The sequence below is a fragment of the Macrotis lagotis genome, chromosome X, assembly GCF_037893015.1.
Source record: "Macrotis lagotis isolate mMagLag1 chromosome X, bilby.v1.9.chrom.fasta, whole genome shotgun sequence".
NCBI classification, from domain to species: Eukaryota; Metazoa; Chordata; class Mammalia; order Peramelemorphia; family Peramelidae; genus Macrotis; species Macrotis lagotis.
Genome location: NC_133666.1, coordinates 374,549,085 through 374,568,824, shown reverse-complemented (window position 1 = coordinate 374,568,824; position 19,740 = coordinate 374,549,085).

The window sequence follows — 19,740 nt, the reverse complement described above, 5'->3', positions numbered from 1 at the left end:
CAAATTTATGTTTTAGTATAAAGATTCAAGACCAGGAAAGTTGTGAAAGAAAAATATATGTCAAAAGAAAACAAAAATCATAGCTTCTAGTTTATTTATCTAATCCTATTTCCCTGAATGGTTATACATTTCAATTTGTTTCTGACTGCGACTACAATACCTGTCCTCTCTGGGTGATCTTATATTTCCTTATTTTTAATCTAGGTGAGTCAAAGATCTACTTATATTTACTTTATTTCAAGACAAATATTTGATTCGAAAACAAAACCAAAAACAAAATTTTTTTTCTATACACTAAAGGAGGGAGTAAACATTTAAAAGCACAGACATAATTGCTCTAGTTTGTTAGCAGACATAACAGCATGTGAAGACATGCTTCTTTCAACTAACACTGTACTAAGAATGTAAGAATATGCTGATTTTTATTCCTTGAGCATCTTTATTTTGCACAAAGATTTGACAGTATTCCTTAGAAGAAGGCTTACACAAAGGGACTTGAATATATATTAAACGAGAATAAAAGTTACAAATTTCAAATGAAAGGAAGAGAGAGAGAGAGAGAGAGAGAGAGAGAGAGAGAGAGAGAGAGGAGAAGAAGAAGAAGAAGAAGAAGAAGAAGAAGAAAGGATGAGAAGAAATGTAAGGAAAGAAGGAAGACAGAAAGAAGAAAGAAAGAAAGAAAAAAGAAAGAAAGAAAGAAAGAAAGAAAGAAGGAAAGAAAGAGAAAGAAAGAAAAAGAAAGAATAATAAGAAACAAAGAAATAATTTTGCTGTTTTAAAGTGATGTAACTGACTTACTTTATATATTTTTATATTTGTGCTTTTATTTTTCTATGTTAACTACCTCTGAAGACAATTATACAGGAAAGATTGCAAAAGAAACAAGTATACAAAATAAATAACAGTATCCACATCTGAAAAAATGAGAAGTATCTCCCAATATACTGGAAGAGGAGAATTTCAGTTGATGTATGGGTTTGGGAAAATAATTTAATTTTTAAGAATGAGTGAATCAAACAACAAATCTTAAAAATAATAATTTTATTCAAGACAATGACAAGGATGATACACCATACCAAAGCTTGTGAGATGCAATCAAATCTGCTGTTAGGGAAAATTTTATATTTTTAAAGCATATCATTTTAGCATGAATAAAGTAGAGTAAGAGGAGATTGATGAATTATGTGTGCAACTAAACACAAAACAAAACAAGAAAAATACAAGATAGGGAATGACCAAATTAAAAATCTCCAAATAAAAGTCAAATTAGAAATTCTAATATTAAAAGGATAAATTAAAAAATTTGAAAGTACGAAAAGTATTGAATTTAAATGAGTGTTACCTTTATAAAAAAAGATAACAACAATAAATTAGAAAAAAACTTAGATTTATATTACTTTTTAAAAAGAAGAAAACCACTTACCAGTATAAGAAATGAAAATAACGAACTCATCACTCATGAGGAGAAAATTAAAATAATTATTCAGAGTAATGTCAAACTGTATGCCAGCAAATCTGATACCATAAGTCAAGTAGATGAATATTTACAAAAAATAAACTACATGGATTAACAGAAGAGGAAATAAAATATTTAACACCATTTCAGAATAAAAAATTGAGCAAGCCAAGGTCAGATGGATTTACAAATAAATTCTATCAAACATTAAAGAACAATTAATTCCACTTCTATATAAATTATTTGAAAAAATAGGCAAAGAAACAGTTATGTCAAATTCCTTTTATGCTGCCAAAACAGTATTGATAATCAAAATAAGCAAAGTCAAAACAGACAAATAAAATTATAGATCAATTTTTCTAATCAATTTGATGAAGAAATTTTTAAAAAATATTTGTAAAAAGATTTTAGCAAATTATCACTAGGATAAATTACTATGATCAAGAAAGATTTATGTCAGTTATGCAGGGTTTGTTCTATACAGGGAAAACAATGTTATTGACCATATAAATTACAAAGTGATCACAATCATATGATTATCTTAATCAATGCTGACAAAACCTTTGACAAAATTGCAGTTGTTGCACTAAAATACCCATTTCACTAAAACACTACATCTGGAGTATAGGAATAAATGGAGTTTTGTTCAAAATGTTATAAAATATCTATCTAAAAAAATCAACAACCATTATATACTATGAACATCAACTAGAAGCATGCCCATGTAAAATCAGGAGTGAAACAAAGATGCCATTGGTAAAATGACAATTGTTCCAAGGATAGGTCAAGCTTATATAATGAAAAGGAAATTTCTACCTAAATTAAATGACGTATTCAATTCCATGCCAATCAAACTATCAAGAAATTATATTTCAGAGCAAGAAAAAAAAATAAAAAATTTCTTTGGAGCATCATAATGTCAAGATACTCAGAGAAATTAATGAAAAATGAAATCTACCATTCTATTTGAAGTGGTGAAATGGCAGACTTCAGAAAAACCTGGAAAGAACTGCAAGAACTTCGTTAAATGACATCACTTGCACAAAAATATTCATAGCAGTCCTGTTTATGGCAGCAAAGAATTGGAAATTAAGTGAATGTCCTTCATTTGGAGAATGACTTAACAAACTGTGGTATATGTATGTCATGGAGCACTATTGTTCTATTAGAAACCAGGAAGGAAGGATTTGCATGAACTGATGCTGAGTGAGCTGAGCAGAACTAGCAACACTTTGTACACCCTAACAGCAACATGGGAGTGATGATCAAACTCGATGGACTTGCTCATTCCATCATTCCAACAATCAGGGACAATTTTGGACTATCTGTTATGGAGAATACCACCTGCATCAAGAGAAAGAATTGTGGCATTTGAACAAAGACCAAAGACTATTAACTTTAATGTAGAAGAAAAATAACATTTTTATGTAATTTTCTATCTCTTATATTTTATTTTTCCTTCCTTAAGGATATGATTTCTCTCTCATCACATTCAACTTAGATCAATGTATACTATAGAAACAATGTAAAGATTACCTTCTGTGGGGGTGGGGGTGGGGGTGGGAATCAAAAATGGGGGGGGGAATTGTAAAACAAATAAATTTTTCTTTTAAAAAAAGAACTTAGTTAAATGAGCAGAATCAAGAGAGCATTAACAAGAACTTTGTGAGATGATGAACCATGGTGGACTTAGTTTCTCTCAGCAGTTCACTGTTCAAGAAACCTATTATGGAAAATGTCATTGATATCCAAAGAAAATATATGGAGTATAAATAGGGAGGAAAGTAAACTGTGTTCACTTTTTAACACTTCATATATATATTTTTTTCTTTTTTCTCATTTTTGTCCCATAAAGTGGAAACAATTTTGTTCTGGCTGGTCTTCTGGAAGACTCTCTGAACCCTTGTTCTTTTCCTCACTCTCACTATTCTGGTAATTCTGCTGGTAGTTTTATGTAGGATCCTACAACATGGATAACATCTGTAATGGTTACTTTCAACTACATATTTACTGTCTTGCACTTGAACAATAGAGCCTGTAACATTCTTTTCTCCTTCAACAACATCAAGCTCCACAGTGTCTCCATCTCCTACACTGCTAAAGACACTTACTGGTGTTATTCTTCTTTATGGAAATCTGGTGTACAAATACATCTTCTTTGATGTCATTCCTGTTGATGAAACCATAGCCATTTCTTACACTGAACCATTTTATTTGAGGGGTTTTTTTTGCATTTTTTTAAAATTCAACCTCTTCTTTTTATTTTTTTGGTTTATTTATTTTATATTATTACAATAACCTTGTTATAAGAGTAAACATAAACCCCCTCAGGCAAGTAGATGAGAAACCTCAAGAATAGTGAGTGAGAAATAAAAATGTACTTCAGTCTGTGTTTAGATTCCAATGACTCTTCCTCTGGGATGAGATGTCTTCTTTATCATAAGTCCACTAGAAAAAATTGTTTCAATATTTTCCCTGCAGTTGCTGTTACTAGCTGTATTTCCCTTCTTTATATATCTACCCACTCTCATTTATTCTGTAACCTCTCTCATATCATACTTCCCCTGTCCAAAAGCATGTTGTATCTGAGTACTCTCTCTCACAATCGTCCCTCTTTTCTACCACCTATTTGCCACTTCCTCCACCCATTCCCCCTTATCTCATTGCTTCTCATTTTTCTCTAGGGTAAGAAACAATTCTATGCCCTATCATATGTATATGTTATTTCCTCTCTTAGCCACGTCTGTTGAGAATGAAGGCTCACTCATTTCCCCTCACTTTCCCCCATTCCACTCCATCGAAAAAGCTTTTTCTTGACTTTTATGTGAAATATCTTATTACCCTTCTTCCTCTCCTTTCTCTTCTTCCCAGTACTTTCCTATATCACCCAGTGATTCCCTCTTTTTACTATATTATTCATTATATTCAGCTTCATCCTGTGTCCTGTCTATATATATGCTCCTTCTAACAGTTCTTATAAATGAGAAAGTTCATATGAGTCATCAGTATTTTCTTCCCAAGGAGGAATATAAACAGTTCAGCATAATTAAGTTCCACCACCTCTATGGCTTACCTGAGTCCTGTACTTGAAGACCAAACTTTCTGTTCAGTCTTTGTTCTTTCAATAGAAAAGTTTGAAAGTCCCCTGTTTCATTGAAAGTCCATCTTTTCCCCTGAAAGAGGATGTTCAGTTTTGCTGGGTAGTTGATTCTCAGTTGTAAACCAATATCTTTTGTCTTCTGGAATATCATTTTCCAATACCAATGAGCCCTTAATGTAGATGCTGCCAGATCCTGTGTAATCCTGACTATAGAGCTATGGTAGTTGAATTGTTGGTTTCTGGCAGTTTGTAGTACTATCTCTTTGACTTCGGAGTTTTGGAATTTGACTATAACATTCCTGGAAGTTTTTCTTTTAGGATATCTCTCAGGAAGTAACTGAAGAATTCCCTTAATTTCTATTTTACCCTCTGCTTCTAAGATCTCAGGGCAATTTTGCTGTATTATTTCTTGAAAAATGAAGTATAAGTTCTTTTCCTGGTCATGACTTTCAGGTAGCCCAATAATTTTAAATTATTTCTTCCCAATCTGTTTTCAAGACTGGTTGTGTTTTTTCCAGTGATATACTTCACATTTTCTTCTAATTTTTTGGCTTTTGTGAAATAGTTTTTTTTATTTCTTCCTGATTTCTTGCAAAGTCATCAACTTACTTTAGTTCCATTCTGCATTTGAAGGAGCTATTTCCTTTAGAGAGCTATTTTATCTCCACTTCCAGCTGGTCGATTCTGCTTTTTAAGTCATTATTTTCCTCATTTGCCTTTTGTATTCCTTTTTCCAATTGGCCTAAACTGGTTTTTTAACATATTATTTTCTTCAGTATTTTTTTGTATTTCTTACACCCAGCTGCTGATTTGGTTTTCATGATTTATCTGCATCCCTCTCATTTCTCCTCCCAATTTTTTCTCCACCTCCCTTAATTACTTTTAAAAGTATTTTTGTGAGTTCACCCATAGCCTGAGGCCATTTTCTTTTTTTTTTCTTTTTGTTTTGTTTTGTGTTTTTTTTTTTTAGTTTTTCAAAGCAATGGGGTTAAGTGGCTTGCCCAAGGCCACACAGCTAGTTAATTATTAAGTCTCTGAGACCGGATTTGAACCCAGGTACTCCTGACTCCAAGGCGGGTGCTTTATTCACTATGCCACTTGGCCGCCCCCTGAGGCAATTTTCTATTTCTCTTAGAAGCTTTGAATACAGAAGTTTTGAGTTTGTCATCTTCTGAATCTTCCAGGGAACCAATGTAATTTATTAATTTTCTATGAGAGATTCTTCTTTTACTTTTGTTTGCTCATTTCCTTAGTCTATGACTAATTTACTGTGTTTCCAAGACTTTGGGGGGGGGGGGGTTGGAACACCTCAATCTCAATGGGAACTTTATTCCTCAAAGGTCTTATGCTCTCTTGTTTATTCTTTGATGTCTAGATGACCACAGGTGCTCCCTTCTACCCTGGAGCTATGAGGAGGGTCCCTGCTCAGCTATCATAGTATGGAAGCCCAAACTGCTACCTGGATCTGAGGGTGGGCAAACAGCATAGTTCTGCCCCAGGGAGAGCAGAGTTATTTCTGAAATCTCACGCTACCCACTTAGCATCTTTAGGCTATGCTCTGGAAGTGCCGGCTGGCTTCCCCAATTCTGGCTGTAGATTCTCTCCACAGGGCTATTGTGAGACTGGCACTCCTCACTCAGCACTCATTCTGGTGCAGCAGGTGAACCATTTTATTTTACACAAAAAAATTGGTGGTGAAGACCTTCTTGTCCCGGTGAGCACTGATGGTATTATGACCCTATGACCACCACTCCCTCTGCTGGTGCTGGTGATGCATGGCTTGGTACAGTAGTGTTGAGGGCAGGAGCATTGGAAATGGGTGAAGAGTCCATGAGCCACTACTCTCGGCCTTGCTGCTCATTGTTGCAATGATGGTGATTGAGACCTGCTGTGGCAGCACCTGCAGCTTCTCCCACCGTATGATTATGACCAGGCAGTAATAGCGGGTTGCTATTCTCAGAGTTCTCTGGGGTCTGCTCTCAGCTACTGATACTGATACTGATAAAATTCCATGCTTTATTCTTAGAGAATCAGATATGGCTTTTCTAAGTATTATATAAAATTAGATTGGCCTATGAAATCAGTCCTTCTGAGTATGTGTATTGTACTCCTGGCTTAATTGAATATGAGTCGGAGGCTGGTAGTATGTTTAATATAATATATTTAATATTTTATAATATGAAAGACAGCTATAATGGCATGTGATGGACATGTCTTGGACAAACTTTAGAGAATTATATTAGGCATTAAGGTTACAAAGTCAAATGGAAAACATTTCACTTTAGTTTCATTCTATTTGGAGTGGTTCAGATGCACACTTAAAAATTTACAGAATGCTTTGAGTGTGGATAGAACAGAAATAATTTAGCAGAATGTCTTCTGGTAAAATGTATTTTAATTTTTATGCTCTGATCATGGAAAAAGTGACAGCCACTGAGTGGAAGTAAAATAAAATTCATCTAGAGCATGGACTTCACATTTGTTCATGTCAGTATGTCTAGATATATGAGAAAACTACTTATAAATAGCTTTATAGAGAACAATTACAATACATGAATTCTAGGATTAAACTAGTGATGCAAATTTATTTCTTTGGGTATAATCTCAAGCATGGAGTGTGTATATATATATATATATATATATATATATATATATACATATATATATATATATATATATATATATATATATATATATATATGATTTGATTTAAAGTTTGGTAAATAGCTGATTTTATTCATCAGACTACTAATTTACATGAATAAAACTATCTCTGAGAACAGAATAAATCCTTAAAAACTCAAGTCATGTTGTCCTCATATCAGTTAATGTATTGCACATGAAACTTCTTGTCTATTATGAAAGTGTAAAGGGAGGTTTGAAGATATACTTTGAATATATTAATGAGGAAGTAATTATCAAGTATTTGCTGTATGTTTGAAGGTACAAGATATAGGTAATTCATAGGCAGAAAATAAATGGCATGTTAGCTATTAGGAAAATATTAGAAAATATCTTCAAGCCCTAAGATGTCATTGGAGAAATACTGTTATATAAGTTACAACTTTCTGACTCTGTAAGTTGCTGTTGTTTGAATTTCAATTTCAGGGATAATTGTTTAAATTGCCATGAAGCCAAACTATTGATGCTTTATGGAAACTGTTAAAGGTAGAAGTCAGTACCTGGGGAAAATTTGGGGGTGACATTACATGGACTAAATCAGGATCCTTTTGTCTTAATTTCTTCACTTTGCTGTTTCCATTCTGGAAAGTTATTTTTTTCAATGACTTAATTCTGAGCCTTGACTTTGATTCCTTGTGATTTTTTGTTTGTCCTTTATATCCAATTCATGTGAAGAATCAAACATAGTTAAGGGAATTTTTCTTCCTGTCATGATATATGACATTTTTATAACTGTATCTCTTATTTCCCTTTCATAGCAAATTTCTATTATAAAGAAGTTTTGTAAATACAATAATAATTCTATAAAATAATAGATTGATATTGGAATATCTCTGAGTTACTAAAATAGGATGAAATATAAAATCTCACAATATTCATATATATTTGTAGTCAAATTATGAAACAAGAATGTTATTTTTTTACTTCTGGCCAAGATGGTGGAGAGAAGACAGATACTAGGCTAAAGCCTCCTATTCTTCCCTCATATATACTATGAAACAAACCTCCTAACAGAAATTTGATTGGCAAAATCCAGAAAAAGAAGCTAGGAGAAGAACATCTCCCATCTCCCAAGAATGGATCATGGGTGTGCTGGGGACAGAGAGCAGAGAGCCAGCGGGGGTAGGGTGAGAGCCAGACAAGCCTAAGTTCAGCCATGGAGGCTTTGACTTCGGTGGGGGAGAGGTGGTCTGTGGTGCTTCAGTGAGGTTGGAAGGTGAGTTCCAGTGCAGAGAATTACAGAGTGTGGCTGGATGTTGATCCAAAGGGCTCAGCTGTCCTGGAGGACTGAGGACTCCACACTGTCATTTCATTGGAGTCCTCTTCCAGAATAAACATAGGCTCAGGCTTTGGCTGCAGCACTCTCTCAGCAGAATAGGGAGATTAACTACCTTGCCCGTGGACCCAGCCCATATTATTCAAGGATAAAAGTATCCAGCAGTGCCATCCACCCACTCCAGGTTTAGGGAGAGGGCCACAAAACAAGGTCACAGACAATTCAGAGAAAGCAAACAGCATTCCCTATTGGCTAGTCCAGTTGGAGGTACTAAACCCAGTGAGTAAAGCTTCTAGGGATCTCAACACCAAACCTCTGGGAACTAGCCACTCCATTAACACAAGATCTTAGAAAATGAAGGAAGGCCAGCTGAAGGCAGGTCCATAGAAAACTACCTAGAAAGTAAAGATACTAACTCAGAGAGATATAGAACTACTGAGGAGAATATGTTTTAGTCTGCAGCACAGAAGGACTTCCTTGAAGAATTCAGGAAGGAGTTTAAAAATCAATTGGAAAATATGGGAAAAGAAACCCACGAGAAAATTAACATCTTGCAACAAGAAAACAAATACTTGGAAATATAATTGGACAAATGCAAAAGGAAAATAATTCTCACAAAACCTCAATTGGCCAAATGGAAAACTCATGCAAAAATATAACTGACGAATTGGGAAAGGAGTTGCAAGTGGTTAATGAAGAAAATTCTTCTCTAAAAAAAAGAGTGGCGTCTGTAGAAACTAATGACATCATGAGACAGCAAGAATGTGTTAAACAAAAACAAAAAGTTGAAAAAAGTGAAGAAAATATAAAATACTTCATAGGAAAAACCACTGACCTTGAGAATAGATCTAATAGAGACAACTTAAGAATCTGTGGGCTACTTGAAAATATTGAAGAGAAAAAAAAAAAGCTTGGACTTATTATTACAGGATTTATTGATGGAAAACTGCTCTGACATCATAGTAACAGAAGGCAAAACAGTTATTGAAAGACTACATCTATCCTCTCTGGAAAGGGATCCCAAAATGAAAACACCAAGGAATATTGTGACCAAATTCCAATACTAAGAGATAAAAGAGAAAATCCTGCAAGCAGTCAGAAAGACACAATTTAGAAACCAAGCAGTCACTGTAAGGATTCCACAGGACCTGGCATCAACATTAAGGGAACAAAGGGACTGGAATGTGATACTCTGAAGAGCAAGTGAGCTTGGAATGCAGCCAAGAATTCAATATGCAGCAAAGGGAGCCTTCTCTTTTAGAGGAAAAATGGACATTAAATGAAATAGGAGGCTTCTGACTTTGTATGATGGAAAAATCAGAGCTAAATAGAAAATTTGGACTTCAAACAGGAAACCCAAGAGACACATGAAAAGGTTTAAAAAAGAAAGGTAAAGGGACAAAACCTGCTATCCAAAAAAATCAAACTGGATTTATCTACAGCTGGAAGAAAGACTCTTGTAACTCTCAAGAATTCTAACATTATTATAGAGAATATACTTAGCCAGAAATAATGGACACTCATGACTTAAATATGACTTTGATAGAATGATTTTTTTTTAAAAAGTATCTCCTTAAAAAGGGGGAAAGTAAAAATGTGGATGGATGGAGGAGACTGGGGGAGAGTAAATCACGTTACATAAAAAGGTACAAAGAAACTATTTCAATAGATGGAAAGCAGGGAGGAGGTGAGAACTTACTGAATCTTACTCTCATCAAACTTGGCTTAACGTTAATATAAAACATACTCAGTTAAGTTAAGAAACTTATCTTACCTTTCAAGTATTAAAGGGGGAAAGAAGGAGTATAGAGGAAGAGAGGAACTAACAGAAGAAAGGAAAGGAAGAAGGGTCAAAGGGAAAGGGGAAAGAAAGGGGAGGAGGGTTGGATATAAGCGAGCAAACACATTGAAGGTGGTGGTATTCAGAAATGAAATACTGGGGAATATGGATAAAATGTAAAAGTGGGAAAAATACAGAGGAAAGATAGCATGGAGGGCAAAAAAGTTAGTAAATTATAACTTTGAATGTAAATGGGATGAACTATTCCATAGAAAGGAAGCAAATACCGGAGTGGATTAAAAAACAGAATCCTACAATATGCTGCTTACAAGAAACTCATTTGAAGCACAGAGATACATATAGAGTAAAGGTAAAAGGTTGGGGCAAATTATATTTTGCTTCAGCAAAAATGAAAAAAAGCAAGGGTAGCAATACTTACTTATCTCAGAGAAGCAGCTGCAAAAATAGATCTCGTTAAAAAAGATAAGGAAAGAAACTATATCCTCCTAATAGGTACCATAGGCAATGAAGCAATTTCAGTACTAAATTTGTGTGCACCAAGTTGTATAGCATCCAAATTCATGGAGAAAACGTTGAATGAGTTACAGGAAGACAAAGACAGTAAACCTCTAATGGTGGGAGACCTCAACTTCCCACTCTCAGATGTAGATGTATCTAACTATAAAAAAAGGACGTTAATGAAGTAAATAGATAGTTAAAAAACTTAGGCATGATAGAACATGCTTTTTTTCTGCAGTACTTGGCACTTACAAAAAAAACTGACCATGTACTGACCATAAAAACTAATAATTAATTGCAGAAAGGCAGAAATAGTGAATACATCTTGCTCAGATCCTAATGCAATAAAAATCATGTGCAATAGTGGGCCAGGGAGAGTTAGATCTAAAAGTAAATGTAAACTAAATAGCCTTATTTTAAAGAATGAATGGATCAAACAACAAATTAGAGAAAGAATTAATAATTTCATCCTAGATAATGACAATAATGAAACATCAAAATTATGGGATACAGGCAAGGCAGTTGTCAGGGGATATATCTTTAAATGCTTACATGAATAAATTAGAGAAAGAGGAAAAATGAATTAAACATGTAACTAAAAAAAGATAGAGAAAGAACAAATTAAGCCCCCCAATTAAATATCAAATTAGAAATTATAATAATTGAAGGAGAGATTTATAAAATCAAAAGAAAGAAAAATATTGAATTAATAAATAAAACCAAGAGTAGTTTTTATGAAAAAACCAATAAAATTGATAAATCTCTAGTTAGTTTTTTTAAGCAAAAGAAATAAAACCAAATTACCAGAATCATAAATTAAAAAGGCGAATTTACCACCAAAGAAGGAGAATTAAAGTAATAATTTGTAATTTTTTTGCCCAACTCTATGCCAAAATTTGACAATCTAAGTGAAATGGATGAATATTTACAGAAATATAAGTTGCCCAGGTCAAATGATGAGGAAATTAAATACCTAAATAACCCTATTTCAGAAAAAGAAATTCAACAAGCCAATATTGAACAACCTAAGAAAAAATCTTGAGGGCCAGATGGATCACAAATGACTTCTATAAAACAACTAAGGAACAATTGATTACAATTCCATGTAAACTCTGTGGAAAAATAAGTGAAGACAGAACTCTGACTAACTCTTTTTATGACACCAATATGGTGGTGGTACCTAAACCAGGAAGAGTAAAAACAAAGAAAGAAAATTATAGACCTACCTTCCTGATGAATATAGTTGCAAAAATCTTTAATAAAATCTTAGCAAAACTATTACAACAAATTGTCACTAAGATCATATGCTACAAGCAAGTAGGAGTTAACCCAGGAATGCAGGGTTGGTTCAACATTAGAAAAACTGTTACTATAACTAATTCTATCAATAACAAAATGATTAGAAGTTATATGATTATCTCAATATATCCTGAAAAAGGCTTTGACAGAATACAGCACCCATTCCTTATAAAAACACTAGAAAGAATAGGAATAAATGGATTGATCCTTAAAATAATTAGCAGTAACTATCTGAAAGCATCAACAAGCATTATAAGCAATGGGGATAGACTAGAGGCATTCCCAGTAAGATTGGGGTTGAAACAAGGATGCTCAGTATCACAACTATTATTCAATATTGTATTAGAAATGTTAGCTTCAATAATAAAAGAAAAAGAAATAGAAGGAATTAGAATTGGGAAGGAAGAGACAAAACTCTCACTCTTTGCAAATGACATGTTGGTATATCTACAGAATCCCAAAAAGTCATCTAAAAAACTACTAGAAATAACTAGCAACTTTAGCAATGTCACAGGATATAAAACAAGTCTCATAAATCCTCAACATTTCTATATATGACTAGCAAGATTTAACAAAAAGGGCTAGAAGAGAAATCCCATTCAAATTAACTTCAGACAGTATAAAATAATTGGTAGTCTACCTGCCAAGCAGACTCAAAAACTTTAGGAAATAAGTACAAAACATTTCTCACACAAATAAAATCAGATTTAAATAACTGGGTCCATATCAACTGCTCATGGACAGGCTGAGCTAATATAATAAAAATAACAATTCTACCTAAATTAATCTATATTTAATTCCCTACTAATCAACATTTTTAAAAAATTACTTAAATGAGTTAGAAAAATTGTAATTAACTTCACCTTGAGAAATAAAAAGTCAAGAATTGTCAGTGATGCAATGAAAAAGGTACAAAAAAGTGACTTAGCCCTACCATATCTAAAATTACATCATAAAGCATCAGTCATCAAAACTGTCTGATACTGGCTAAGAAATAGAATGGTTGATCAGTGGAATAGACTAGGTGTGAAAGAGACAGCAAGAAATTATTAAAGTAATCTGCTATTTGATAAACCCAAAGAGTTCAATTTTGGCAATAAAAATTCTCTTTGATAAAAACTGTTAGGAATATTGGAAGTTAGTTTAGCAGAAACTTGCATTAGACCAACACCTCATATTCTAAACCAAGATGAGCTCAAAATGGATATAGGATTTAGACATAAAAGACAATATTATAAGCAACCTAGGAGATCAAGGAATAGTTTACCAGTCAGCTCTATGTAAAGAGAAGCAGTTTATGACCAAGGTAGAGATGGAGAACATCATTAAAAATAAACTAGAAAAATTCTTTAAAGATTTTTATTTCTTTTGAGTTTTAAAAATATCCCCCTAATCTTCCTTCTCTCCCCCACCCCCCAGAAGGCAATTTTCCAGTCTTTACATTGTTTCCATGGTATACATTGACTGAAATTGAATGTGATGAGAGAGAAATCATATCCTTAAGGAAGAAACATAAATTAGAAGAGATAGCAAGATCAGACAATAAGATATCATTTTTTTCCCTAAATTAAAAGTAATTGTTCTTGGTCTTTGTTCAAACTCTGCAGGTCTTTCTTTAGATACAGATGGTATTTTCCCTTGCAGACAGCCCCAAATTGTCCCTGATTGTTGCACTGATGGAATGAGCAAGTCCATCAAGGTTGGTCATTACCACCATTTTGCTGTTAGGTTGTACAATGTTTTTCTGGTTCTGCTCATCTCACTCAGCATCAGAAACTAGATAATTTTGATTACATTAAATTTAAAAGCATTTTCATAAGCAAAAAGCACTGCATCCAAGATCAAAAGAAATGTAGTAAATTGGAAAACAATTTTTACAACTAGCATTACTGAGAAAGGACTAATTTCTAAAATATTAGAGACCTGAGTCAAATTTATAAAAAAAAAAAAAACAACAGGAAGTCATTCCACAGTTGACAAATGGTGAAAGGATATGCAGAGAGAATTTACAGATGAGGAAATAAACATGATCCATAGTCATATGAAAACTTTCTCTAAATCATTTTTATTTAGAGAAATGAAATTTAAATCTTTTCTGCAGTACCACCTCTTACCTCTCTGATTGCACACTATGACCAGAAAGGACAATGATCAATATTGGCATGGATGTGGGAAATCTGGGACATGAATACATTGTTGGTAGAGCTGTGAATTAATTCAAACATTCTGTAGAGCAATATGGGATTATGCCTAAAGGGCAATAAAAATTTGTTTACCCTTTGATTCAACTATACCATTGTTGGGTCTATACCCTGAAGAGATCATGATAAAGACTAAAAACATCACTTGTACAAAAATATTCATGGCAATTCTGTGATGGCAAAGAATTGGAAATTCAAGTGAATGTCCATCAATACTGGAATGGCAATTAATAAACTGATATATTTGTATGCTATGGAACACTATTGTTCTATTAGAAACAAGGAGAGATGGGGATTCAGAGAAGCATATAAGTATTTCCATGAATTGATGCTGAGCAAGATGAGCAGAACCATAAGAAAACTGTACACCATAACAGCAACATGGGATTGATGATCAACCTTATTGGCCTTGCTCATTTCATCAGGGCAACAAATAGGGATAATTTTGGGTTATCAAGGATGGAGAGTACCATCTGTAAAAAGAAAGTTATCTTATGTCATTTTGCTATACCTTTTATTTTATTTTTTTCTTTAAGGGTATGATTTCTTTCTCAGCACATTCTACTTGATCAAAGTATAGCATGGAAACAATGTAAAGACTAACAGACTGCCTGGGGATGGGGCTGGGGGGGGAATGGTACAATTAGGAGAAAAATTGTACAATTCAAAAATAAGCGAATTTAAATTTTTTTGCAATAATAACATCTTCCTATGGGGGAAATTATTAGAAAAAGTAGCAAGACAAAGATGTAAATTGGAAGCTTTCTATTTAAATGAATAACATAATTTCATAAAGAAAACAAAAATATACTATTCTCTCTAAAAACTATATACTTGTGTATATGATTGGTTTCTAAATTGATATATAATGAAAATTAAGGCTTAGAGTATATTTTAGAAATAAATTTTAAAATTTGGATTTTATACACAATGTTATTGATAATGGGAAAGAAGAAATTATTTTCCCCTCATTAAAATATTTTTGTAATAATTTTAAAAGACAGAACAGTTCATTTTTTAGAAACACTTCAGTGAAGGTCTGTCTCTTTGGGGGAAAAGGGAAAGTAAAGCCCAGGAGGTAGGAGAGTGGGGAAAATCAGGAAGAGGCTTTTAACCATGGTGCAATCCAGGTCCTGACAGCTTAATAATGACTGAGGTTCCAGCAGCTAGATAACAATTCAGCAGGGAGGATCACAAACCTAAACAAAGTCTAAACCCTGACAGCACTGGGATAAAGGACTGGTTTGGGAACAATCCTCTGTTAAGTCAGAACCTGGACATAAAGAAGCATATAAACCTCTGCAAAGGCAAGGCCTGGACAGCATAGGCAACATCAGGGGATCAGACCCCAACCCCAGCAAAATAAAAACTTGAATCTATATTCCATATACCCCAGGAGCAAAACTACAACAACAGAAATGTACAAAAAAGCTAAAACAGTGCTCACTATAGAAAAAATACTTCACAAACATAGATGCCAGCAATGCCATGAAGAAGAAAGCTGTGAAAAATCACTCACGGGAGAAGTATCAAAACAGTCAATAAATTGAACTCAAATACAAAAGCTCATTGAAGAGCTTGAAACGTAATTTAAAAACCAAAGACAAAAGGAAGAATAAAAACAGAAACATGAAAACCATGCAGGAAAATTGTGACAAGTTGACCAAAGAAATCAACTCCATTAAAAGTAAAAATAACCAACAGGAAAAGGAAACATAGAAGATAATTAAGAAAATAAAATAATAACTAGAATCAAACTCTTAGAAACTAATGAATTTGCAAGACTACAATATTCCATCAAACAAAATAAAAAGGCTGACAAAATTGAAGTAAATGAAAGTACTTTCTATGGAAAATGAATGACCTAGAAAACAGATCCAGGAGAGACAATCTATGAATCATTATATTACCAGAAAGCCTGGACCAATAAAAGAACGTGGGAAATATCAAGCAGGAAGTAATATGGGAAAAGTGCCCTGATCTACTAGAACAAGATAACAATACAACAACTGAAAAAATCCACAGAACCCTTTCAGAAAGAGACCCCAGGATAAGAACTGCAAAGACTGTAATAGCCAAATTCCAGAACCCTCAAATAAAAGACAGAATATTGCAAGCAGCAAAATGAAAACAATTCAAATACAAAGTGAATACAATCAGACTAACACAGAATCTATCAGCCTCAAAACTGAAGGATGGAGAGAACTGGAATAATATATTTTGGAGACATAAGAACTTTGGATTATAACCCAGAATGAACTAACCTGAAAAATTCAGCATACACTATCAGGGAAAAAGATGGATGCTCAATGAAATTCAGGACTTCCAGAACTTCCTTCTACAAAGACCATAACTGAACAGAGAATTCAATCACCAATTACATGACTGAAGTCACATAAAAAAGATAGATAAATGAAAAAGGGAACTAAATAAAATTGTTTTAAGCAAATGTTGATCCCTAAAAGGGAATATATATATATATATATATATATATATATATATATATATATATGTATATCAATTCTAATTATGGAGAACTTTAAGTCTCTAAGGAAAATTAGAGTGTAGAATATAATTGGAGATAACCTAAAGGACATGGGTATAATTGGGTCTTGACTCTCAATTGAAGAAGTCATATGCTTGAGACAAAAAGCCATGAAAAAAAAACAGGGGTGTTAACTTCAATTCAAGTGTCTCATTATACTTTGACTCATATTAATCACAAGGTGCAAAGCACCTTGCTTAATGAAGACATCATAAGCTAAAAGGACCTGAGACAGTATCTCTGGTGCTTATAATCACTCCTAAGGTTCTCAGGTAAGACCTCCAGAGCCTCCCAATACTTAGAGATGTTTAATCATCATAAACTGCAAGGGCCTGAGACATTGTCTCTGTTAATTAGAATCATTTGTAAAGTTCTCAGTGAGACCTCTAGAGCTTCCCAGTATTTGGAATTCTTCAAAATACTTACAGTTAATTAGATCAGCTTCCATTGCTTAACTTACCAAGGGATTAAGTACCCTGGGTGGGGGGCAGTAAAGGGGGACAGACAATAGGCCTGGGAGGAAGGGCAAAAATAATTCAAGAAATGATTTGACTTTGGATGAGATTTTGATTAATAAAGAGGATTGTGTGTACTTGAAAGATACTTGAAAAGTGGAGAGGTAAAAAAATTGATTATAATTGTAATTTGATGCAATTTGAGTCAATTCTGCTTATCAAACTATCAAGTAAAGAATCTGTGATGATATCCTGATCACATTGGGATTTTATCAACAAATCAAATAATCAAACCATGATTGATGATGTATAATTAATCATATGAGAGAGCCAAGAGAAGAGGCTTAAAGAATTATAATTTTAGAGTGAAAGCAGGGAGAATGTAAATTCTGAGTAAATTCTATTCAGTTGATTTAGACCAGTGAAGGAATTAGATACATTCCCACTTTGGTTTAAAAATCTAACTTAATCTACAGGGAAGGGGGGGTGGGGACAGGGAAAGGAAAGATAATGGAAGAAGGGACTGATAAAAGGGAAGTGAAGGTATAAGTGAAAAGACACTGAAAGTCAAATTCCTAAATTAAAAGTCAAAGGGGAAAGGAAGTAAAATTTTGATGAGGATGAATAAGAGAAAAGGAAAGAGATAAATATAAACGAAGAAAGATAGCATGGAGAGAAAAAAATAATAATCTTAACTTTAAATGTGAATGGGATGAACTGTCCCATAAAATGGAAGTGGATGGCAGAATAGATTAAAAACCACAATCCTACAATATGTTGTTTATAAGAAATATATTTGAACCAGAGAGAGACATGTAGGATGAAGGTAAAAGGTTGGAGCAAAAAATATTATGCCTCAGCATAAGGAAAAAATTTGGAGTAGGAATCCTAATGTCAGGCAAATTAAAAGCAAAAATCAATCTCATTAAAAGTAATAAGGAAGGAAACTACATCTTCTTAAAAGGTACCATTGGTATATCATTATTAAACATGTATATTAAACATGTGTGCTAAAAATGTAGTGTTATAGAATCCAGATTCCTAGAGGAAAAGATGAATGAATTACAAGGAGAAATAGACATCAAAACTTTGATAATGGGAGACCTCAATCTCCCTCTTTTAGAACTAGATAAATCTAACAACAAAATAAAAAAGAAGGTAAAAAGGTAAGTGACATCTTAGAAAACTTTCATATATGATAGACCTCTGGAAAAAGCTTAATGGGGATAGACAAGAATATGCCTTTTTATTAGCAGTACATAGAACGTTCACCAAAAATGTCCATGTACTAGGGCATAAAAAACCTTAAAATCAAATGCAGAAAGGCAGAAATAATAAATACACACTTCTCAGACCATGATGCAATAAAAATTAAATGTAATAAAGGGTCAAGAAAGATAAACCAAGAATTAATTGGAAATTAATTAACTTTATCTTAAATAATGGGTGAATCAAACATCAAATAATGGAAATAATCAATAATTATATGCACGAAAAATGATAATAATGAGACATCATTCCAACATTTACAGGATGCAGCAAAGGCAGTTTTGAGGAGAAATTCTGTATCTCTACATGCCTATGTGAATAACATAGAGAAAGGAGAAAACAGTGAATTTGATTTGCAACTAAAAAAGCTTGAAAAAGAACAAAATAATCATACCCAATTAAATACCAAATTAGAAATACTGAAAATCAAAGCAGAGATTAACACAATAGAAAGAAAGAACACCATGGATCTCATAAATAAAACTAAGAGTTGGTTTTATGAAAAACCCATTAAAAAATAAACTGGTTAATCTGGCAAATTTGATTAAAAAACACAAAGAAGATAACCAAATAACCAGTATCAAAATGAAAAGTTTGAATCAACCACCAATGAATTGGAAATTGAAGAGATAATTTGGGGTTACTTTGTTGAACTATATGCCAATAAATTGGACAATATGAGTGAAATGGATGAATAGTTACAAAAAGACAAACTGCCTAGATCAAAAGAAAAGGAATTAAATGACTTAAATAACCCTATTTCAGAAAAAAAGTACTAGAAGAAACCATAAATAACCTGCCTAAGAAAAAGTCTCTATGTCCAGATGGATTTCCAAGTGCATTCTACCAAACATTTAAGAAACAATTCCTATTCTACATAAACTATTTAAAGAATATGAGAGGAAGGAGGTTTGCCAAACTCCTCTTATGACACAAATATGGTGCTAATACCTGAATTCAGAAGAACCAAAAGAGACAAAGGAAATTATAGACCAATCTCCCCAATGAATATTGATGCCAAAATCTTAAATAAAATTTTAGCAATGAGTCTACAGCAACCAGGATAATACATCATGTTCCATTTGCAGTTATCCCAGGCAGGCAGGGAATGGTTCAACATTAGGTAAACAATCATCATAATTAAACATAAAAACCAAC